Source organism: Cervus elaphus, chromosome 5, assembly GCF_910594005.1.
Source record: "Cervus elaphus chromosome 5, mCerEla1.1, whole genome shotgun sequence".
NCBI classification, from domain to species: Eukaryota; Metazoa; Chordata; class Mammalia; order Artiodactyla; family Cervidae; genus Cervus; species Cervus elaphus.
The window spans coordinates 22,728,925-22,754,324 of NC_057819.1; the positions used below are offsets into that span (position 1 = coordinate 22,728,925).

The 25,400-nt window shown below is 40.7% G+C and overlaps 1 pseudogene; it reads right to left on the minus strand.

Annotated features, from left to right (window-relative positions):
* Positions 1–235: 235 nt before the first annotated feature.
* On the minus strand, positions 236–764 carry LOC122693299 (annotated as a pseudogene).
* Between the last annotated feature and the right edge of the window lie 24,636 nt (positions 765–25,400).

Below are 25,400 nucleotides of genomic sequence, written 5' to 3' on the forward strand. Positions count from 1 at the left end.
CCCTGCACTAGCCCTGGGCTACCCACTACAGAATTTTCTGTTAGAAAAGAGGAAGAAAAAGAAGTCTTCTTGTTTAAGCCTAAGTTTATTTATGTATAAACTGTTTACCATTATTGAGTCTCCACCTTTTAGCTTTACCTTCAAACTCCGTTTCCAGTAAATAATATTAACTTTAGTTTTTGCTTTTTCTCTCACAGTTTAGTGAGAACTATTTATTTTTTTAATTTGTTTTTTATTTTTTTTTTTACATCAAAGCAATTTATTAACAGAAAGCAATAATTTGAAGAGTTTTGTTCACAGACGGTGACCACGGCGACCTCCCTTCCTGCCGGTGCTGTCAGAGGGGATGGGGTGACATCCTCAGTCCGCCCAATCTTAATCCCTCAGCAGGCGAGGGCTCTGATCGATGACTGGGCCCCTGGTCCAGGAGTCTTGGTCCTATTTCCTCCTGTGGCCCGGAGTTTGATGTGGAGGGCAGTGATGCCCAGCTCCTTGCATCTCTGGGCTACATCCTGGGCAGCCAACATGGCAGCATATGGAGAGGACTCATCTCGGTCAGCCTTCACCTTCATCCCACCAGTTACATGGCAGAGGTTTCCTTGCCAGAGAGATCAGTGATGTGCACAAAAGTGTCCTTGAAGGATGTGAAGATGTGGCACACACCAAATACATTTTCTCCTTCAGCCACCTGAGGGCAGAGGCTGATGACCTGTTCTTCCTTCTTTTCTTTCCCCTTGCGAGGTGCCATTTCTGCGCGTCTTCTCCAGACTCTGCCACTGGAAAGAGAAGCAGAAGAACTATTTATTGCAGAAAAACCCTGACAACTTCCTTTTGCTCTTCCAATTGCTAAACAAAAGGGACTTGTCACCTTAAAAAAAATGGTAGAACTTGCATATCTGAGGGGATTGGTACTTCTCCGGGCAACCTCGATTCCAGCTTGTTCTTCATCCCACCCAGCGTTTCTCATGATGTGTACTCAGCATGTAAGCTGGATAAGCAGGGTGACAACATACAGCCTTGATGGACTCCTTTCCCTATTTGGAACCAGTCTGTTGTGTTCCATGTCTACTTCTGACCTGCAGAAATACCGGGGTTTTGTTTGTTTGTTTGTTTGTGTTTTGTTTTGTTTTGTTTTTTTAATTCCCTAACCTGAATGAAACAGCAAGAGAGACAGAGAGAAGACCGAGGGGGAGGGGGACGGGGACGGGGAGGGGGAGCGGGTGGGCTAAGTAAGTAAGTAAATAAATAAATAAATATAAATATGGAGAAGGAAATGGCAACCCACTCCAGTAATCTTGCCTGGAAAACCCCATGGACAGAGGAGCCTGGCAGGCTACAGTCCGTGGGATCACAAGAGTCAGACACGACTTAGCGACTAAACCATCCACCACTACAAAGTGAATATATGCCTAAAGATAATGCGTGAAAAGTATATTTGCCATATACTAGCTAGTTTTTTGGTGGGAGGGTGGGAGTCACGGAAGACTTGGGGTTATTTTTTCATCAACTTCCATTTTATACTTATTTATAACGGCCATTATTTTTACTAATACTGTAAAACTATGAAAATGAATAAAATACTAAAAGTTTCATATAGCCAAAAATTCATAATATGATTTTATTTTATATGATAATATGAATTAAAACATGTATCTGTCAAAAAAATAAAAATTAAAAAAAATATATAAATAAATAAATAAGAAAAAAAATAGTAGAACTTACTCACTGTCTGTCTCTAAACTTTATGACGATCTGAACCGCAAATATGTATCTGCTCTTGTAACAAAGCTGGTTCCTTCCCCAGGGGCAGATCCTTTCCCATATCCTCTGCTTTAGCTCCTCTCTGAAGAACCTAGATAATAGTATCTGATGAATATTTCCTGAGTTTTTCTACAGATGCTAGAACCCCCATCCAAAGGACGGTGTTAACTACTTGAGGACTGTAGCCCCTAGACCGACTGGAGCCTGAGGTTTAATAATATTAACCTGTGTGACATCGGCTCCTTACCTCACCATCAATTTATCAGAGGATGGTGCACAAACTGATCACATATCTTATGAACTCTCTTCTTCACCTGGCCATTAAAAATGTTTTGCTGAAACCTACCGGGGAGTTCAGGCTTTCTGAGAACTAGCTGCCCTGGACTCTGCTTGGCACCTGTAATAAATGCTGCACTTTCCTTCTCCACAACCCCGTGTCAGTAGATCAGCTTCATTGTTTGTGGGCAAGTGGACTCAAGTTTGGTTCAACAACACTGTTATTTAATGGGGACAGAAATCGGTGACTTTGTATACCACTAAGCATCTAAATCAGTGGTTCGCAGCTAGGAGCTGACAAGCTGGTCTCCTTGGGAAAAGCTGGTAACTCAAAGACATTTTTGGTTATGACCATGCAGGGCTTGGAGTAGAGGGTGGAATCCAGGGATTCTGACAGCATCCTACAATGTAGAGGACAGCCCCCAAGAAAGAACCGTCTGGCCCAGCATCAAGCACTTATGTTGGGAAACCCTTATTTAAGCAAATCATTTAGTTAAAGAGATTTTCACTTGAGGGAGGCATGATTGTGTGAGAATAAGGAAGCCACTCTTTTTCTAAGAGATGAAAACTAATTTTAAAACATGTTCTTGTCAGTGGTTGTTGCTGTTCCAAGTCCCAGCGTTGCTGTTTTGGAGATAGATTTGTCAAGAGACAAATTCCCAAGACCAAATCTCTGTTCATTTCCAGGGAGAAACATGGAGTATTCCTCCCTGCAGATAGTTTAAATTCTCAGCACCTTCTTGGCAGCAAGAATTAACAGTGGGTGAACGACTTGTACAAGGACTTGTAATCAAAAGCTCCGAATTACTGGGTAGACAGTGTTGAGATTGGATTTTAAAGATTAGTCTGGGTAATAAGGAGGGTTCAATAATTGACAGCTTTCACTAATGGCTCTAAATTACAAATCAATGTTCTTTGTTCTCTGCTTGCATAAATGTATGTATGAAGGAGAAAAAAAAATCCATACATGGTCCTTGAAAAATTCTGCAAACACCTAACTCAACTCTTAAGAAACCAAACCTTGGCATCGTGAATACCAGATAATTTCAGAAAATGTGTATATGCCTGCCCAAATATTAATATTTTTTCAACCATTGTTGGTGAAAAAAAATGCCAGTTCACGAAATGAAAGGCAACTATCAATTTTAGTTCCCTAAATTTTCTACTAGAGTGAAAAAATGAAAGAACAATTCTGACTCTTTTCACTATAATAGTTTAATATGATACTCATGAATTTTTAAAAACTTTTTACTTTATTGAAATATAGCTGATTAACAGTGTTGTGATAGTTTCAAGTGAACTGTGAAGGAACTCAGCCATACATATACATGTATCTATTCTACCCCCAACTCCCCTCCTATCCAGGCTACCACATAATGTTGAACAGAGTTCCCTGTGCTATGGAATAGGTCCTTACTGGTTATTTAAATACAGCAGTGTGTATATGTCCATCCAAACCAACCATCCCTTCCCCCTCACCCTTCCCCCAACACTCACGAATTCTCAAAGAGACCTACTGCGGGGGGACAGACCCACCATGGTGAATATCCATGAACTTACCCACAGAGGCCATATAAGGAAAAGCTTGACCACACCTAGCCTGAGTTTAGAAGGACCCCTGATGATTCCCCCAGAGCATGAGCGGGTGGGAGGCCCGTAGGTTCTGGTCTGAGACCACCCTTCATGGCAGTTTGTTCTACCTCCCTCAAAATGGAGCAGTCTGCAGCCAAGTTCTCAGGAACAGGGTGGCAGTCACTGGGCCCTTTTAGGTGTAGGACAGGGGGTTGTCGGGAGCTACCTCCTGTGTCTGTTGGTCCTTTCTCCGTCCATGTGAGTGATACACCATCTGAACCTAAACACAGCTTGTTGTCTCTTAAAAAATATTTCTTTATTTATTTGCCTGCGCCTGGTCTTAGTTGTAGCTCACGGGATCTTTAGCTGCAGCTTCTGGGATCTAGTTCCCTGGCCAGGGATTGAACACTGGCCCCTCTGCACTGGGAGCACAGAGTCTTAGCCAGGGGACCACCAGGGAAGTCCCTGTTGTGTCTATCACTGCAGTCTGTCTGGCCTTCACTTTGACTTTGTCTTGCATGGTGTGCCGACATCCCAGGCCCACGGTGAGGAAGAACACATCTAGGACAATGGGGATTTAGTTATCCGACCAAGCAGGAAAAGAGATTAGGATGCTGACCTGAAATAGCTCCTTCTCATAGCAAATCAAACGCCAGTAGTTCCCAGGGAAGGCGATGCAGGGAAATGGGATTATTATCTGTAAGTAGGGAACAGTGGACGCCATGTTGAACTAAAGATACATGCTCCTTCTGAAAGGGGGCTGCGCCAAGCTCCAGGTAATTGTTGCTGTGGAGGAATGTGAGCCTGAAATTATTGCATTTTCTGATCATCCTGTATGCATGTTAAGTCGGTTCAGTCGACTTTGGAAAAGTTTAGGACTCTTTGCAGCCCTATGAACTGTAGCCCACCAGACTCCTCTGTCCATGGGATTCTCCAGGCAAGAATACTGGAGTGGGCTGCCATGCCCTCCTCCAGGCGATCTTCCCAACTCAGGGATCAAACCAGCATCTCTTACGTCTCCTGCACTGGCAGGCAGTTCTTTACCACTAGCGCCACCTCTACCCACATATAATGCACACCTGACTCTATATGGCCAACCCTTTTGTACAAGAATATTCTTTCTGATCTGATTTCACTTGCAGAACTAAGTTCAATTGCTAGGTCTATTCTGTTGTTGTTCAGTTACTCAGTCGTGTCCGACTCTTTGCGACCCCATGCAGCACACCAGACTTCCCTGTCCATCACCATCTCCTGGAGTCTGCTCAAAATCATGCCCATTGAGTCAGTGATGCGACCCAATCATCTCATTCTCATTCTGTTGGACTAGGCATATAACTTTCCTGTATATGTGAAAGAAGGCTGGCTTTTATAAGTTTAGGTGATTTCAAACATTGAAATAACAGAGGTACGAATTCAGACTGCTGTAAGCAAGATGGAAATTGGTCTCTTCACATAATAGAGTAAAAGGAATGAAATAATGCCTTTTGTAGCAACTTGGATGGACCTACAGATTGACGTACTGAGTAAAGTAAATCAGACGGAAAAAGAGATGGTGTATGACATTCCTTATATACAGAATCTAAAAAGAAAGGAAACAAATGAACTTAGTTACAAAACAGATACAGACTCACAGACTTAGCGAATGAACTTATGGTTAACTGGGGGTCGGGTGGGGAAGGAAAGAGGGAAGGGATAGTTAGGGAGTTTGGGATTGACATGGACACATGCTATATTTTAAATGGATGACCAAGAAGGACCTACTGTATAGCACAGAGAACTCTGCTTATTGTTGTGTGGAAGCCTAGATGGGAGGGGAATTTTGGGGAGAATGGATACATGTATATATATGGCTCAGTCCCTTTGCTATTCACCTGCAACTCTAACGATGTTGTTAATCGGCTATACTCCAAAATAAAATAAAAAGTTTAAAAAGGTGGGGGGAAAGAAGGAAACTGATCTTTTCACATAATAGTGAATCCAGTGTACAATAGTCAAAAGTCTCGGAGGCCGGTTGGTTCAGGGACTAAAGGCTTTAACCAAGGCAATTAAGCAAGAAAATAAAAATGTCAGGTGTCCAGGTTAAAAAGTAAGATGGTGTCATTCAAGCATACACAGTCAGAGGTAAAGAACCTTAGAACCATCTCCTTCTTACTCTGCACTGGGAAAAGGCAATGGATGAGCCCAGGACACAGAGCTTGAAAAGAGAAGGCAAGTCAGGAGAGAGCAAAGATTATGCAGATGGAGTTATATATTTGAAACCTTCTCAGGACTTCCTTGGTGGTCCAGCGGTTAAGAATCCACTTTACAATGCAGAGGATGTGGGTTCCATCCGTGCTTGAAGAACTCAGATCCCATGTGTCATGGGGCAACTAAGTCTGCATGCCCCAACTAGAAAAAACCTGCACGCCGCAACTAAGACCCAGTACAGACAAATAAATAGGTAATAAAACCTTCTCATAAAGTAAAGCCCAGGCCCAGACACACAGCTTCACTGGTGAATTCCAAATATTTCAGAAGGATTAATACTAACTCTTCACAAAATCTTTCCCAAAATTTAAAGAAGAGGCAACATTTCTCTGTTTATTCTTGAGGCCTAGTATTATCTGATACCATAATCCCGCAAACACCATACCAGGAAATAAAACTACAGACCAATATCTCATCAGTACAGATGCAAAAATCCTCAATGAAGTACTAGTGAGCTAATTCAGTGACATATGGAAAATAATATATACCATGGCCAACTGGGATTTATCTCAGCCATAGCAAGTCATTTTAACATCTGGAAACTAATTAATGTAGTATACTCTACCAACAGAATAAAGGTCAGTGACCACATGATTATCTCAATAGACTCAGAAAATACTTTGTGAAATTTAATACTCTATCATGATAAAAAGCTTAACAAAGTAAGAATGTAAGAGAGTTTCCTTGAAACTGAAAATATCATCTACAAACATTCCACAGTTAACATCAAACTCAACGGTACTGAATGTTTCTTCTTAATCATGAAAGACACAGATGTTTCCTCCCACAACTCCCTTTCAACACTGTTCTGGAGGTTTTAGCCAAGGCAATTAGGCAAGAAAATAAAAATGTAAGGTATCCAGATTTAAAAGGAAGGCGTTAAACTGTGCTATTTGCAGATGGCATGATTTTCTATTTAGAAACTGCTTAGAAACTCATTTTAAAAAACCTTTTAGAACTAATGAAAGAGTTCAGTAATGCAGCAGGCTTGCAGGAGATAAGATGAATATATAAAAAATTGATTGTATTTCTATACACTAGGAATGAATAATACAAATTAAATCAAGCAAACAATTCAATCTGTACAAGCTTCATAAGAAAAAAATACTTAAGAAAAATGTAACAAAAGAAGTACAAAACTTGTACTCTGAAAGCTATAAAACAGTGTTGAAAGAAATTAATTTTCTAGCTTGGGCATATAGTCAAGAAAATAAAACACAAGACATCAAAATTGGAAGGGAAAAAGTAAAACTATACCTAATGTAGGTGTTATAATATTATACACAGAAAATCCTAGGAAATTCACGTTAAAGCTATTAGAAATAGTAAATTAATTCAGCAAGTTTCCAAATTAGCTTTATTTCTAGACAGTAACAATGAGTAAACTGACAATAAAATTACCAAATAAAAAAGCTCAAATGGCAGTTAAAAATGAAGTACAAATACATTTTAACAAGAGGTAGAAACCTAAACACAAAACTAAAAATGGTTTAAAGAAATGAAGGATGATTTAAATGAATAGAAAGATATCCCGTATTTCTGGATCAAAAGACTTACACTATTAAGATGATAATACTCCCAATTTGATCTAAATTTAAACAGAACTCTTGTAAAAATTAAGCTGACTTCTTGGTGGAAAATGACAAGCTGATTGTAAGATTCAGATAGAAACACAAGGAACCCAGAATAGCCAATCTTGAAAACAGGAAAACAAACTTGGAGGGAGGATTCACATCTCTCAATTTCAAGACTTAATACAAAACAGCAGAATAAAAACAAGGGATCAACTTACAGAAAAATGGAATAGAAGATCGATAATAGCACATATTGATGAGCAATTGGTAAAATTTCAACACCGATTCACCACTGACAGGAATGCAAAGTGGTACAGCTGCTTCGGAAAACAGCTAGGCAATTCTGCAAAATAGCAAGTATTGTGTTATAACTAGCGTTTTGCCATAGGTTTTCACTTTCGTCTCAGGTTCAAAGGATTTGTTAACAATTAAGCCACTCGCTCTATACAAATAAATGATACCAATATTTATTAGAGAATTATCTAGCTTATTTTCAATATACTAACATTAAAAGAAAAGAGAAATAGAAACAGCAGAGGACACGTCACCAAACTAGGTTTTGACCAACATCCAGACTCAAACAGCGCTGGGAAGTCCTATGTCAGAACACATCTGGAGTCCCAGCTGGGAAAAGGTCCCAGGCAGGGCGTCCAATCCAGAGGTGAGACTTCAAAGATTGCAGTTCGGGTTCTGCTTATAATCCCAGGACTCAAACTGGTATCATCATCCATCTGTGAGCAAACTGCAGCCCCGGTTTCATGTTAATACTGCTTGTTTTGTCTTGTAAAACTTAGAATGTTGTTAAGTCTGGGACTTGGTTGGCCAGTGTGCCTCCAGGGGCTCAACAATTTCAAGATTTGTCCCTTAATTTATCTATGGTGCCACAAATCTTGGCCTCACAGCAGGCCCTCGGTATCCTCACAGTCAGGGCAGTGTCCAGGTTACAAGCAAGGTCAGAGGCCTGCTCTGCTTTGTCTCTGAAGCCTAAACAAGACTATTTCTTTAATTTCCTTAACACCTAGCATGTGCCCAGAAGAGAAATGAAGACACACATCCACACGAAGACTTGGGCATTAATGCTTATAACAGCATTATTCAGTTCAGTTCAGTTCAGTCACTCAGTCATGTCCAACTCTTTGCAACCCCTTGGATGGCAGCATGCCAGGTTTCCCTGTCCATCATCAACACCAACAGTATTATTAATAATAGCCAAAAAATGGGAACAACTCTAATATCCACCGGTGATGAGTAGATAATGAAAATACAATGGAATAATATTCAGCCATTAAAAGGAATGAAGTATGTGCTACATCATGAATGAAAAAAAAATATTATGTCAAGTGAAATAAGCTATTGACAGATATTCACATATTGTATGATTTCCTTTTGTAAGATGTCTAGAATAGGAAAATCTATAGTCAAAATGTAGCTTAAAGATCACCTAGAAGCTGTGAAGTTGAGGGTGATTGGCGTTGACTTTTTTTTAATTAATTAATTTTTTATTGAAGGATAATTGCTTTACAGAATTTTGTTGTTTTCAGTCAAACCTCAACGTAAATCAGCTATAGGTATACATATATCCCCTCCCTTTTGAACCACCCTCCCATCTCCCTCCCCATTCTATCCCTCTAGGTTGATATAGAGCTCCTGTTTGGGTTTCCTAAGCCATACATAATAGGAATGGCTTTCTTTTTGGCTTAATGAAGATATGGTTGTGAAACCCCATGAATATCTTCAAAACATGAATGAATTTTACACTTGAAATGGGTGAATTGCATGACATGGGTACAGTATTTCATGGCAAATAAAAACTACCATTGTATCTAACTAAGCAGTTGCAATGTTAAAAAATGATCAAATAATGATTCAGGAGGCATTTTATTAAACTCGATTTATTCTGTGCACGTTAATGCTTTTGTCTTACATTTCCAGTGTAAATAATGTTATAAAAGATGACACAAAAATCTTCTGGGTTTTGGTCCTAGGGTATTTTTTGAGTTCACCATCATCCTGACCTTCCTTACCATCAATGAGGAAATGCTGATATTTTTCAGGGAAAAAAATGATGTGCAAGTGTTGCAGGAAGGGGGACCCCTTCCAGGGCCCGAAACTAGGCTTTTGTCTAACACTCGGAAATGAATTGTCCGAGGAGACACATGCTGACAAAGCAAGAGATTTTATTGGGAAAGGGCACCCGGGTGGAGAGCAGTAGGTAAGGGAACCCAGGAGAACTGCTCTGCCGCGTGGCTCGCAGTCTTGGGTTTTATGGTGATGGGATTAGTTTCCGGGTGGTCTTTGGCCAATCATTCTAATTCAGAGTCTTTCCTGGTGGCACACGCATCGCTCAGCCAAGATGGATGCTAGCAAGAGGGATTCTGGGAAGTGGACGGACAGGTAGTGTCTCCTCTCGATCTTTCCCGAACTTTTCCGGCTGGTGGTGGCCTATTAGTTCCGTATTCCTTATCAGGATCTCCTGCCATAAAACAACTCATGCAAATAGTTACTATGGTGCCTGGCCAGGGTGGGCGGTTTCAATCAGTGTGCTTCCCCTAACACAAGGACACTTTTTGAAATAGGTGATGAGGAGGTGGCCTATTTCTTGTTTTCGGGGATTCAATTCACTGGGTGAAAGCTGGAGCAAAGGCAATTTAATGAAATGCTTTGCAAACCAAAACTGAAAAAAAAAAAGTCAGCATCACTTTTCAACATTGTTGAATTGACTAAACCATGATTACTTTTCTGAAAATAAAAATCTTTGTGTGAATACAAAAAATAATTGTAATTAGGATTGAGAAGAGCAAGAACTGAATTAAAAATGCTCATCTTTTATTAATCACATACATTTTTCATCAGGAGACTATTTTTACTAGCTCAGGCTAATATGGAAAGCATTATTTTACGAAATTGTGAGAACAATCGGCCCATGACAATTTAATGCTCTTTTCCAAAACTCTTGTTTTGCAGGAGCTCAGCTAAGCCAAGTTCACATGGGTGTTTTCTTTTTGGTATTTTTTAAAATTAATTAATTTATTCATTTATTTGTGTCTGTGCTGGGTCTTGGTCGCTGCGTATGGACTTTTCTCTGGTTGTGGCCAGTGGGGGCTACTTTTCATTGTGGTGCACGGGATTCTCATTGCAGCGGCTTCTCTTGTTATGGAACATTGTCTTAAGGTGTATGGGCTTCAGCAGTTGTGGCCCATGGGCTTAGCTGCCTCGCATCCTGTGGAATCTTCCCAGACCAAGGATCAAACCCATGTCTTCTGCATTGGCAGGTGGATTCTTAACCACTGGACCACCAGCGAAGTCCCTGGGTATTTTCTTAATTTCTTAAGCATAGACTGTTTGTGAAGCACCTGTCATAGCCAGTAACTGCCGTGTAGTCATGGTGTGTTACTATTAAATAGCTCCCGTGTAAGAATCCCTAATTCCCACTAGGATGCTCTGAGTAGAAAGAGAACAAAAATCCGTGACATGGGGCTTGACCACAGGACTTCCTGCAGTGGACCCCCCCAACATGTAAGGTCATGTCTTCTGAGCTAAATCACACGAAAAAAAATGCTTCTCCTTCTCCAGTGCCTGCAGATTAGAGGGACAATAGCAAATGCTTAGTGGACTGGAATATTTTAATTATTCTTGATCTGTACACCAAGAAGTCTTCACAGACACAAAACAACCAAGAAATAAAGCAATTCGCACAAGCTTGGCAATACTGCAAGGGAGCCACAGGTAAGAAACTTCAACTTTCACTTATCAGATCCTAATGTTCCTCGTCTTTCCACTGTACCCCATGCACATGTGTTGATAGATGGGAAGTGGAGTTTTCTAGTAGCCATGGAGAAGGATACTAAGGAAAGGCATGCTTTGGGGAGAGTTTTTATTGAGGAAACATAGAGAATTAAGTTATGGGGCTTAATGAGAGAGAGGTATAGGCTTCCCTGGTGGCTCAGGTGGTAAAGAATCTACTTGCAATGGAGGAGACCTTGGTTCGATCCCTGGGTCCAGAAGATCCCCTGGAGAAGGAAATAGCTACCCATTCCAGTCCTCTTGCCTGGAGAATCCCATGGACAGAAGATCCTGGCAGACTGCAGTCCATGAGGTTGCAAAGAGTCAGACACTACTGAACAACTAACACTTTCACTTTTATGGTAAGATTATGTTTTCAGCTCTGGGTAACATAAATCCCTATTACAGTGCATAAACATATAAAGAACTTAGGTTTCTGTGTAATAAGAAGCCTGAAATTGGGCAGTTTATAGATGATGTGGTTGGTCATGTTACCAGCAAGAGTCCAGATCCATCCTTCATTTTTTCCCCCAATTCAGCAGGTGACTCCTGCCACGTGGTCACAAAATGATTGCTGTATCTTCATCCTTTACATCTATATTCCAGGGAGAGAAATAGGGATGGTGCCAACAGACATCTTCTCACAAGTCTTTGCTTTTTATTTGGATAGGTTTACTTTCTCTAAAAAATTTCAAGTATGTGACCTTTGTTCAAACTGGGTCACATGACACCTAGTTACAAGGGAACACAGAAAGTATTTTTTTTTTTAATTTTTTTTTATTAGTTGGAGGCTAATTACTTTACAATATTGTAGTGGTTTTTGCCATACATTGACATGAATCAGCCATGGATTTACATGTGTTCCCCATCCCGATCCCCCTCCCACCTCCCTCTCCATCCCATCCCTCTGGGTCTTCCCAGTGCACCAGCCCTGAGCACTTGTCTCATGCATCCAACCTGGGCTGGTGATCTGTTTCACCCTTGATAGTATACTTGTTTCAATGCTATTCTCTCAGAACATCCCACCCTCGCCCTCTCCCACAGAGTTCAAAAGTCTGTTCTATACATCTGTGTCTCTTTTTCTGTTTTGCATATAGGGTTATCATTACCATCTTTTTAAATTCCATATATATGCGTTAGTATACTGTATTGGTCTTTATCTTTCTGGCTTACTTCACTCTGTATAATGGGCTCCAGTTTCACCCATCTCATTAGAACTGATTCAAACGAATTCTTTTTAATGGCTGAGTAATATTCCATAGTGTATATGTACCACAGCTTCCTTATCCATTCGTCTGCTGATGGGCATCTAGGTTGCTTCCATGTCCTGGCTATTATAAACAGTGCTGCGATGAACATTGGGGTGCACATGTCTCTTTCAGATCTGGTTTCCTCGGTGTGTATGCCCAGAAGTGGGATTGCTGGGTCATATGGCAGTTCTATTTCCAGATTTTTAAGGAATCTCCACACTGTTCTCCATAGTGGCTGTACTAGTTTGCATTCCCACCAACAGTGTAAGAGGGTTCCCTTTTCTCCACACCCTCTCCAGCATTTATTGCTTGTAGACTTTTGGATAGCAGCCATCCTGACTGGCGTGTAATGGTACCTCATTGAGGTTTTGATTTGCATTTCTCTGATAATGAGTGATGTTGAGCATCTTTTCATGTGTTTGTTAGCCATCTGTATGTCTTCTTTAGATAAATGTCTGTTTAGATCTTTGGCCCATTTTTTGATTGGGCCATTTATTTTTCTGGAATTGAGCTGCAGGAGTTGCTTGTATATTTTTGAGATTAATCCTATGTCTCTTTCTTCATTTGCTATTATTTTCTCCCATTCTGAAGGCTGTCTTTTCACGTTGCTTATAGTTTCCTTTGTAGTGCAAAAGCTTTTAAGTTTCATTAGGTCCCATTTATTTATTTTTGCTTTTATTTCCAATATTCTGGGAGGTGGGTCATAGAGGATCCTGCTGTGATTCATGTCAGAGAGTGTTTTGCCTATGTTCTCCTCTAGGAGTTTTATAGTTTCTGGTCTTACATTTAGACCTTTAATCCATTTTGAGTTTATTTTTGTGTATGGTGTTAGAAAGTGTTCTAGTTTCATTCTTTTACAAGTGGTTGACCAGTTTTCCCAGCACCACTTGTTAAAGAGGTTGTCTTTTTTCCATTGTATATTCTTGCCTCCTTTGTCGAAGATAAGGTGTCCATAGGTACGTGGATTTATCTCTGGCCTTTCTATTCTGTTCCATTGATCTATATTTCTGTCTTTGTGCCAGTACCATACTGTCTTGATGACTGTGGCTTTGTAATAGAGCCTGAAGTCAGGCAGGTTGATTCCTCCAGTTCCATTCTTCTTTCTCAAGATTGCTTTGGCTATTCGAGGTTTTTTGTATTTCCATACAAATTGTGAAATTATTTATTCTAGTCACAGAAAGTAATTTTGCTTTCCAGTCTCTAGTAAACAAAGACACAGAAGGGGCAGGATGGCTGTAAGGTGGCCAACTCAGTGTTTATCACTGAACTGAGTCCTCCCAGGGCCCTGGAAAAGTGAACAAAAATGTTAATTTCTGCTTTCAGTGAATTTGATTTAATCTCATCTTAGACATGATCATGAATACTGATGAAACTCAATTTTGACAGTTTTCTTTATAAACTTTCCATTAATAAGAAGCAATGTGATTGTTTGGGGAGGCACACATCCATTAAAATGAGCATGTGAAGGAGATGACAGTCAGAAGACAGAGTTGAAGAATCATTGTAAAATGTGAATTTGCTGCCCAAAGAGAAAAAGCAAAATGAACTGTTGGCGTTAATTACTAGGTATGAAACACTTCAGCTCCACTTGAAAATAAATTAATAACGTCTAGAGAGCTAGTACAGATAATAGTGGGATGGTGATTTGCCTTCCAAGGGAGACCTGGGTGTGTTACAGCATTTGGAAGAAATCTGTCTTCCAAGAGAGGCCATCCTTCACTTGGACTTGATGGAATGCTTCTTCCAAATGAACTCTTTATTTTACAATCAGATGGTAACATCTACACTTTTGTTTTTGAAGGTCAACAATCTATCTTTGTTTTCTGGAGGTATTTCTATGCTCTACAGAATGGCTTAAAGGGATGATCATTAAGAGAAAGTGAGGACCAAGAGCAAATGAATGGTGAAGTTCTGGAAAAGCAGCAGATGTACGCTTAAAGAAGATTTTGACTCAAAGTGGCAGTAAATCAAGGTCTTCTGAAGCTTGAAGTGGCATGTTTCCCATGCTCACATATCATGTTCCTTTGAATTTTCTGTCACTGTTGCCTTCATCTTTCCTGGTCAGTGAGAGAAGGGCATTTGTATTGAAAGAAAAGTGGAACTCTAGGATGTGTTAAGATCATAAGAATGTGTGGTACTGATGGAAACTGAAAAACAATTGAATAAGCTCATTCTTCTGCTTGGAACATTCTTCTTGGGCTTCAGTTAGTGCCTCCCTCTTGCCATTCAGGTCTCCATTCAAATGTCACCTCCTCAGGGAAGTCTTCCCACCTAGCACACCACCACTCCCAAGTGACCATATTTATGTCTTTCCTAAACTTTTCACGGTTTGTTCTTAGTTTGTTAACATCCTTGTTTATCTGTTTAGTTTGTCTCTCCCACTAGTTTTGCAATGAATTGGCAGCACAAACCATGCTCATGTATTATTTTAAAATATGCTTTTACTAGTTTTCAATTTTTTTCATTGGTGTTTTATAGTGTTCAGAGTACAGGTCTTTTGCCTTCTTAGATTTCTTCCTAGGTATCTTATTCTTTTTTTAAAAAACTTTGCAAATAAACTGATCATCAGGTGTTAAAAATATAAACAAACAGACATGATCTGTGAACTGAACAAAGGCTTTTGACACTTGGAATAAACACTTGATGGGTAGGCTGGATTCTCTGCCCTTAAGGAAAAGAGCCACAGCTGGTTTGAGTATAATGTTCAGTGTGAGATACAGTGGATTAGGAGAGTTGGTACAAAGCTAAGAGATTCAATTCTAGCCAGTGAGTTAACAGCCTAGACACTTGGACAAAAAAATGGCCAATTGCCCTGAGTCCTCTAAAGCCCTCTGGACCGCACCAGCTAGAGGCTCCACACCTAGACTGACACTGACTACCTAGAGGCTTTGATAGCATCTTCTGTCCCCCAGAGGGGCCCCCCTGATGACTCAGAGAGTAAAGTACTCGCCTGCAACACAGGAGACCCGGAGTTTGATCCCTGGGTGAGAGGATCCCCTGGAGAAGGGAATGGCAACCCACCCCAGTATTCTTGCCTGCAGAATCCCACAGACAGAGGAGCCCGGCGGGCTGCAGTCCATGGGGTCACAAAGAGTTGGACACAGCTGAGCTAGTTACACACACATACTGTTCCCAGAGTGAAATCAAGACACTAACTGGCCTTAGGCCACATAGCAGGTATAATTTTCAGGACAGGCTTGAGGAAAGTGAGTATAGAACTGGATGTAGGGTTTGGGTTGCTGTACATTTGCTGTATGCAGTATTGTATTCCTTTGGATGTGATGGTAAATAGAATTGTTTCCTTAATTTCTCTTTCTGATACTCTCTAGGACTTATATGTTGCTAAGTCACTTCAGTCGTGTCCGACTCTGTGGGACCCCATAGACGGCAGCCCACCAGGCTCCGCCGTCCCTGGGATTCTCCAGGCAAGAACACTGGAGTGGGTTGCCATTTCCTTCGCCAGGACTTATATAGGCATCAGCTTACAGGCAAATTCTGTATTGGGTTTGGTTCTAAGTGTGCCTAACTCCTAGACTGGCACAATCTAAAATCTTACTGGGGCTGTGGATACCTATTCCTGAGTGAGAAGCCAGGGGTGGTAGGCAGAGGAAACCATTTGGACTGGGGTGAACTTGAGGGCCTTGTTCTCAGAGCCAGCTGAGTTTTGCCACCTAGAAATCTAGGCCAGGAGTAAGCAAATCTAATAGAGGCAGAGAGGACTAAAATACATTGTTTACCTAATATCCCACTCTTTAAAAAAAAAAAAAAAAAAAAGGAAGTAAGATCAAATTTAAGAGAGCACCTAAAGTTTATCTGAAAATTGTCTCTGACCTCCATATTTTTACTCTTTCAAAATCCAGTTTCTTTTTAAAAGATTTTTGGTGTAAATCAGTTTAAAAGTCTTTATTGAATTTGTTACAATATTGTTTCCGTTGTATGTTTTGGTTTTTTGGCTCCAAATCCTGTGGGGTTCTACCTCCCTGACCAGGAATCGAATCCACACTCCCTGCATTGGAAGGTGAAGTCTTAACCACTGGATCTCCAGGGAAGTACCCTAAAGGTGCTTTTAGAAACTGTGCTATCATTAAAGTTCCCCTTCCATCACATGAAGGTGATATATAATGGTTCCAACATACTTTGTACTCAACTTTTAAAAATATTTATATGGCTAGACTTAGTTATATGGGGAAATTAAATTTCTATCAGAAAGCACACTTTGTGTTAGAAAATTAAGTAAATCCAGCGTGAGAAATCAGAGCTACAATATGTACCATGTAAAAGAATTATGCATGTGTTTAAATCTGTCCTTCTCATTCAGCCAATAAAATTGTAAAATGCTATTTTGCATTCATGGTTACAATCAGATGGGGTGTGAAGGGTTTTCTGGAAAGCTTTGTATAAAATTACTTATTTGGCATATTTAATTTTAATACTGCAAATAGTGTGCTGCTTTTAAAGAGCCTGTACCTAAATGAAGCTGGCTTAAAGAAGAAGAATTTGAAAATAGGCCTGTCTGCTTCCCTGAAACAGATGTTATTGCAACACGTATCTGAACTTAATTATACATAGACATCTTCTTTGATGGTTATGTCACCGGCATTTTTATTATGTTAATGGGAATTAAGGATGGCTGAATAATCTTCACTATCACAAAAAGGTTTGTAAATCATGGTCTTAGATTTTTTTTTTTTCCACCGTGGAAACTCTTGCGTTTCTTGTGTAATTCCTAATTTTTTTTAAAGTTACATCATGAGTCAAAGTAAACAAGCAGGGATATAGTTCAGAGAGTTAAATCCTTTCTGCTATAGAATGCAGTGGAATAAATTGCTTGGTGACTACACCTTCTTTTATTATTTTTTGATTGTTTCTTTATTTTTTGGCCATGCAGTGTGGCGTGTGGGTCCTTAATTCCTCCACCAGGGATGGAACCTGCCCCCGTGCGTTAGAAGCCCAGAGCCTCAACCACTGGACCATCAGGGAAGTCCAGTCATTGTATTTTCAGCTTATTATTATCTATTTAAAAATCTTAATTTCTTCAGGTTGAACTTTTCTTCCTTTTTAAAGCTTTTAAATTAGAGGATAATTCCTTAACAATATTGTGATGGTTTTTGTCATACATCAACTTGAATCGGCCATAGGTATACATATGTCTCCTCCCTCTTGAATCCCCCTCCCACCTCCCTGCCCAGTTGACTGTTGCCACCTACCAATTCAGGTCAGAAGTATGCAAATCTAATAGAAGCAGAGAGGACTGAAATACACTGTTTACCTGAAATCCCACTCTTAAAAAAAAGTGGGGGGGGGGGGAATAATTAAGATCAAATTTAAAAGAGCACCTGAAGTTTATCTGAAAATTGCCAGTTTTCAGTCTCTGACCTCCATATTTTTACTCTTTCAAAAGCCAGTCTCTTTTTTAAAGAAACCCCTTCAGGTTGTCACAGAGCACTGGCTTTGTGTTCCCTATGTCATACATCGAACTCCCATGGCTATCTGTTTTCCATGTGGTAATATATATGTTTCTATGCTCTTCTCTCAAATCATCCCACCCTCTCCTTCTCTATCTGTGTCGACAAGTCCATTCTTTATGTCTGTGTCTCCTTTGCCACCCTGCAAATAGGATCGTTAGTACCATCTTTCTAGATTCCATATATATGTGTTAATATATGATATGTGTCTTTCTCTTTCTAACTTCACTCTGTATAATAGGCTCTAGCTTCATCCACCTCATTAGAACTGACTCAAATGCATTTCTTTTTATAGTTGACTAATAAACCATTGTGTCTATGTCCCACAACTTCCTTATCCATTTATCTGTTGATGGACATCTAAGTTGCTTCCATGTCCTAGCTATTGTGGTGTGTGCTAAGTCACTTCAGTCATATCCAACTCTTTGTGACCCTATGGACCGTAGCCCACCAGGCTCCTCTGTCCTTAGGATTCTCCAGGCAAGAATACTTGAGAGGGTTGCCATGCCCTCCTCCAGGGGATCTTCCCGACCCAGGGATCAAACCCCTGTCTCTTAGTCTCCTGCATTGGCATTTGTAAATCTTGGTGTGTCAAAAAATCTATAGGCACAGAAATATAAGAGACAGTATTTCTGACTGTGTGTGTATGTCCACAAGGAGACAGGAAAGGTTACATAGTGAAGATGCTGTTTGAGAAAGTCTTATAGGATGGTCAACCATTTGCAGTGGAAGGAAGATCTGGGGCTCCTAGGAGACCTAATCACTGTTTAAGAAGACTGGAGATGCTTCCATTGTCTTTTCCTTATCAGTTCACACCAGAATAATGAAAAGAAAGAGAAGACTTGTCAGGAATGATTTGGAGAAGTGATTGAGAAGTGCTTTAATGCACAAGTTTACCTGGAAAAAGCAATCAAATAAATGCATTTCAAGGGTGAAAAGATAGTATAGCGTTTTCTGATGTTTTCCCTTCTTCTTGTAATGAAGGTGAATTATTTAACACAGTCAATAATTTTCCAGTTTTCAATGTAATGAGGCTTACCAGCCCCACATTTGGGACATTCTTTTCTATTAAGCTTTCAACTAAACCCCAGAGATAAAAGGTGTTTTACTTCAAAGCAATCTGATTATTTTTCATCTAGTAAATTCCACTGGCACAAATTCAAGCATACCATATCAGACCTCAGTGAAATCCATGTTAGAAGCTCCCCTGTTTGTTTTCAAAGTCCTGAGATATAGTTCTCTTCCAGGCTATAATTGACCTTTGTGAATGAAATTGGTAAATTTGAGTGTGTAGACAAATACCTTTGTGAAAGTCTATAGATTGAGGGCCTGGACTATTAAGGCAGATGGGGCAAATACAAGAGAATCTCATAGAGAATTAACAAAATATTGGAGAATATAATAGAATATTAAAAAAGAGAGAAAGTCAAGTTTATCTAGACTATAACCATGAAAAGTCTAATTGTGGTCACTGGATTGAAAAATCGCTGTGTATTCTGGGGGTTCTGTTTCCAGGGTTCCCCCAGTGCTGTCTACAGCAGACATAGCTGGGGGACAGGGGACAGAAGGGAGGCAGGGACCACTCTTGTCACTGATGCACTAGACTCCCACTCATGCCAACAGACTGGGAACCTACAAGCTTGAACCATCTGTGCTGGGAGTTTCTGTCCCCTGATCTTTGCTGAAATGGGCTGTGTGTCCTGTACCTTCAAGTGCTGCGGTGAAAGTGTGGTTTGCAAGTAGACAGTAGAGCTGCCCACTGCCCTCGGCCCCTTGTGCAGAGTCAGACACAAGCACAGTATTTGGCTTGGAGTAGACTTGATTCAAACTTGGTCGTGGTCAGAACCATAAATGTCTTTGATTATGGTGTTTCTCCCATCTGATCCCATCTCTCTCCTTGATAAATACAGGTGGAAAAAGAAAAAAGTGGGGGGACATGGGATGGCATTGCTTGGGAAAATTGGAAAACCAAGGTGAAAAAGAAATGTTACAACAGACAGGATACCAAAGCTGTCTCACACTAAGGGACATTGAATAATATAATGACTGTATTTACATTACATTCTTGCGGGAGAATAGATGCCCAAAGTGCAGGTTTTAAAAATCCATACTTTTGATTCATAAAGACTAAACTGCAAGAAAGAAGGAGAGACATGCCCACCACTCACAGGCCGAGTCCATCATAATCTACATCCCAAAGCATCAAAACTTCAGACTTTCTTTTCCACTTGAATTTGCCCCAAACGTCTCCCATTCCTTGAGTCATTCCAAACTGTCTTTGTGATCTTCAGGGGAGAAAGAGTCTTTTATTCATCCAGAAAGCTGACTTTGAAATAAAATTTAATATGCATTTGAAAAGAGGTCAATGTATTTTTCAAAAAGAGATCAAATATACCTTTGAAAACAAGAGGAGTCCCAGTATTTGTGCAAAAGAACAAAAAGGAGTGACTTTGAAGATTTATAAAGGAGACATGGTGGCTGTTTGATGGAGGGAAACAGTAACGATTTTTTTATTAATTGGGTTTTTAAACAAATTAATGATAGTAAGTTCTTTTGATTTATGGAGCCTGTTGTCTAGATCAGTATTCCCAGTAGCTGGTGCTTAATAGGCAATCACTAAGTGTTTGATAAAGAAATACTGGCAAGAACCATCCAAGCCAAGAATTCAATATTTATATCAACATTATGACCTGTGATACCACTTATTATCAACTGTTTCCAGGATGAGATGACCGTGGCATTGAGACAATGAATAGCTTGCCCAAAGTCACCAGAGGAGAAAAGAGTAGAGCTTGGATTGGAACCCAGGAAGTCTGATCTCAGAATCTGAGCCCTCAACTTCTCTAAAGAAGTATCTGGAGAGGAGAAAGGAAGGAATCAAAATAAAGCAGGAGCAAGATAAGTGAGAAGAGAGAAAGGAAGGACATACTGCCTTGGCCATTAGAAGGTCATCCATGATCTTCTAGGAGCAATTTCAGAAGACTGTTTGGATGGAAAGTATGAGAATGAGAATGGGAAGAATGAATGAGTGAGAAGATGGGATGTTGAGGAGGGACCTGGTCCACTGAAACGAACTAGGAGATAACTTCCAGAGTGTGACAATAGATAAAGACAATGAGTAAGATCATCCCACCTGACGATCTATTTCTTCTAAGAATTGAGAGGCAGGAGCTTTTGAGAGCAGGGAGTGTGGGAAGTGACTGGTAGATTGGGAAAGGGACTTGGCAAGGAAGATGCCTGGATACACATTCTAGGAAAGTTGAGTGGCCTTGCGAGTCAGCTCAGGGCTGACGACCATGAACTAGCCGAGAAATCAAGAATATCTTTGGGACTTCCCTGGTGGTCCAGTGGCTAGGAATCTGCCAATGCAGGGGATGTGGGTTTGACCCCTAGTCCAAGAACTAAGATCCCACATGCCAAGGGGCAGCTAAGTCCGTGGACTGCAACTAATGAAGCCCATGTGCTCTAGAGCCCATGTTCTGCAACAGGAGAAGCCAGCACAATGAGAAGCTTGTGCACTGCAATGAGAGAGTAGCCCCCACTTGACACAACTGGAGAAAGCCTATGCACAGCAACGAACAGCCCGTGGGCCACAAAGAAGACCCAGCCCAGCCAAAAAATAATTAATTAATTTAAAAACTATTCTGAGATATTCTCTAGCCCAACAGCCTGGGCACAAGAATATTCTAGATGGGTGTTTGACGTTCTCAAGAGTTTTTAATTGGCTAGGTATATGTAGTGGAAAGATGAGAGGACCAGGATGTGGATGGTCTTTGTACAAAGATAATTTAGAGGCTTGCTTGTGAGAGCCACATGGGACAGAAAGTTTATTAAGAAGCAATGTAACAGACAGGAAGAATAGGGAGGGATTGAAAGAGAATGGGGCTAAGTGAGCTTGAAGGGGAGACATGATGAAGAGGGGCACAGGAGTTGTGCTGCCTATAGAGGTGAGACTCAGGATGGGGGTTTGCTACTATAGCATCTCAGTGAGTCAGCACAGGTGGGACAAGGGTTTAAGTCTGATGTACAATCCATAGGATTCTGTAGGCTTCCCAGGGACACACCAGGCTAAAGTGAGGTTCTGAGTTCATCTCAGCATCTTGCCTCAGGGGTTCAATGTATTCCTCCTCTGGGCTTCAGAGGGATGACTAAATGTGCCAGGGAGGTGCCCATTTAGCCACTAAAAAGAAAAAAATGGGGACTTCCCTGGTGGCCCAGGAAGACTCTGTGCTGCCAATGCAGGGGGCCAGGGTTCGCTCCCTGGTCAGGAAAGTAGATGCTGCATGCCAGAACTAAAAATCTTACATGCCACAACTAAGGTCCAGTGCAGCCAAATAAATAAAGAAAGAAAAGCAAATATTATAAAGAGGAAAAAACTCCAGCCATTCCCGGATGACTTTGGTTTTACTCATGTTCTGGATTGTTGGGTTTTTTTTTTCTCTCAGGAATGATTCTCTCGTGGGCAATGTTTTCTTTTTACATGCTTAGATATTTTTAAATATGCAATTTTATATTGATGAGATTATATGAACCGATTTAGAAGTTGATTTTACCTTCCTGAATTTGGGTTAAATGGTCTGTAAATAAAGATCATTATAATGCCTGCATCATCTCTTGGCATAAAGATAAACTGAGATCATATTTGTTTAAAAGGCTCATATATAATGTCTTCCTATTTCAGTTCAGATACCAAGCCCTGATGTCAGAGAGAATGAGTTGAAAATCACTGGTGTTTTTATTTTCCTGGCTAAATTGGTACCATAATGGAGCAGTATCATTAGCTAAGTTGACAATCTATTCAGCCAACTGGCTGTGATATAACTTGGTTTTGACAATTTATTACTAATTTGGGTGATAGCCATTATTTCCAATTATTCAAATACAGTCCTATTGAATTAGCATTTTCTATCACACATTGGTTAAACTGACATCTTTTAACTTTGAATAAAATGTGACTTTTATATGTATTTGCAAAGCTGAAAGTTTTCTGCCCCCTTATTGGTTTACATGAAACTTTTTCCAGGGAGATGTCCTGGTAGGTCCCGTTGGGCTGGGGGCATCTCTGTGGGACTGGTTACTAAGCAACCAGCTGTAAGGATTCAGGAAGGGAGAGGTGATGCTCAGTGGGGAGGTCTGGCAAAGAATCATCTATCCTGAAGTCAAGGGGAATGCAGAGTTTTAAGGGCAGAGGGAGATGAGGGCCTAGAGAGGTGGCATAGGAACCAGGAGGGTGACAGGAGGCAGAGTGATGGGTGCCTTTCCCACCACCCTGGATGCTCTCAGTAAAGGGACTGAGTGAGGGTTTTTCCACTGTGGTGCTCTTGACGTCTGGAGTCAGATGTAACTCTTCCTTGTGAGAAGGCTGTCTTGTGCATTGCAGGCTGTTTAACAGCATCCCTGGTCTCTACCTACTAGAAGAATCCCCTTCCGAGTGGTGACAACCAGAAATGTCTCCAGACAGTGCCAAACACCCCCTGTAAAATTTCCTTTGTTTGGGAACCATTGAACTAAACCTGTGATATCCTTATTGGGATGGAACATTATAGGACCAGAAAAAGAGGCTCAGTTCAGTGTCTGGATATATATTTTTTTAATATTTATTTATTTGTCTGGCTGCACCAGATCTCTGTTGTGAGATGCAGGATCTTTAGTTGCAGCATGTGAGCTCTTAGCTGTGGCATGTGGAATCAGGTTTCCTGACCAGGGATTGAACCCAGGTCCCTGCATTGGGAGCTTGGAGTCTTAGTCACTGGACCACCAGGGAAGTCCCTGGTATCTGGATTGACATAAAAGAGAAAGAAAAGAGAAAGAAATCAGACAGAAGAATTGCATAGAAGTGACCATGAGGAGGTGAGGCCTTCAGATATCTGCACACACTGTGTGTGTGTGTGTGTTACAGGCAGGACGAGGGGAGCATCATATGTATGTTCTGACTGAGGGTCGCCATGTACAGTTGTGCAGGTTGCAAGCAACTCGGGGTGGGGGAGTCATAGTTATAGTCACAGAGATCTTAGATTTTTATAATACTCAGGACAATATTCTGGCATACAATGGCAAACTTTTTAGAGAAAGGTGTTTTTAAAATTTGTCTTTTGTTTCCTAATCCTCACTTTATAAGTACCACTTGGGCAAGCTATGGAGTTGTACATGAGAAATCAAATTGCATTTATGTAAATATTTTGGAAAAGGAGATTTATGGGAAATGGCCAGGTGGGCTGAAGTGTGAATGTAAGAGATTTGGAAGAACATATGAGAAATTATTTTTTAATTAGTTTTTATTGGAATATAGTTGCCTTACAATGTTGTGTTAGTTTCTATTGCACAGCAAAGTGAATCAACTATTTGTTTACACATATCCCCTCTTTTTTGGATTTCCTTCCCATTTAGGTTGCCACAGAGCACTCAGTAGAGTTCCCTGAGCTATAGAGTAGGTTCTTGTTAATTATCTTTTTCATACGTAGTATTATTAACAGTGCTTCCAACTGGAGTATGACCTCTGGGCATGAAGAACCTTGGGAGACTTTTTTATTATACCTACATGAATCAACCAGGTACGATTTCTGCTATTAAAAACAAGAAAACTCACATAGAAGTGCAATACATTTGAAAAGTAGCTTTCTAATTAAAATCACACAAAATATGTATGTGTTTCCAAGAAGTGACAAGCGTGCTGGGGGCTTTAAGTGGTATAAATGACTTCATAGAATCAGGATTTTTCCCAAGGGACACTTTTAAACATTTCCACACCCTGTCACAGGCTTGCTATGACTTCCCCTCTGCAGAACGCAGGGGAAGCTCCTTTGCATTGTAATTGATTGAGGGTTTTCTTCTGGTCCATGTGCTTCAAGGAGATGTTGTCCTTCCTCACCTCCTCCCAATTTCCAGGTGACGGATGTGCTAGGTTGAATTCCATTTGTTTGCAATTGTATTTAGGGAATGCAATCGATTAAATGGAAAGGTGTTTGGTGATGAAGATGAAACACTTTCACAGGCTCTATGAAAGTGGATTTTATTAGGTGTCAAAAGTTAGCCTATCGTAGGTCAAATTCACACTCAGATTTCTCCGTGGTTCCCAACAAGTTAAGATCCAACTCAGGGGCTTCCCAGGTGACTCAGTGATGAAGAACCCATCTGCCAGTGCAGGAGACAAGGGTTTGATCTCTATGTTGGGAAGATCCTCTGGGGAAGGAAATGGCAATCTGCTCTGGTATTCCTGCCTGGGAAATCCCGTGGACAGAGGAGCCTGGTGGGCTACAGTCCATGGGGCCGCAGAGTCAGACACAGCTGGGTGACTAAATAACAGCAAGGCACCCAAGGTTCTTGAAGGAAAGGGATTGCCAAATGTTGCAATTTTATCCTCAGGCCCAGTCAAGAACCCTCTTATAAAAGAAAAAGAATGGAGGTTACTTCCTAGACTTCCAACTCGATGGTACAACAAGGGTAGCCTTCTGCTACAACAGGCGCCCTTCTGC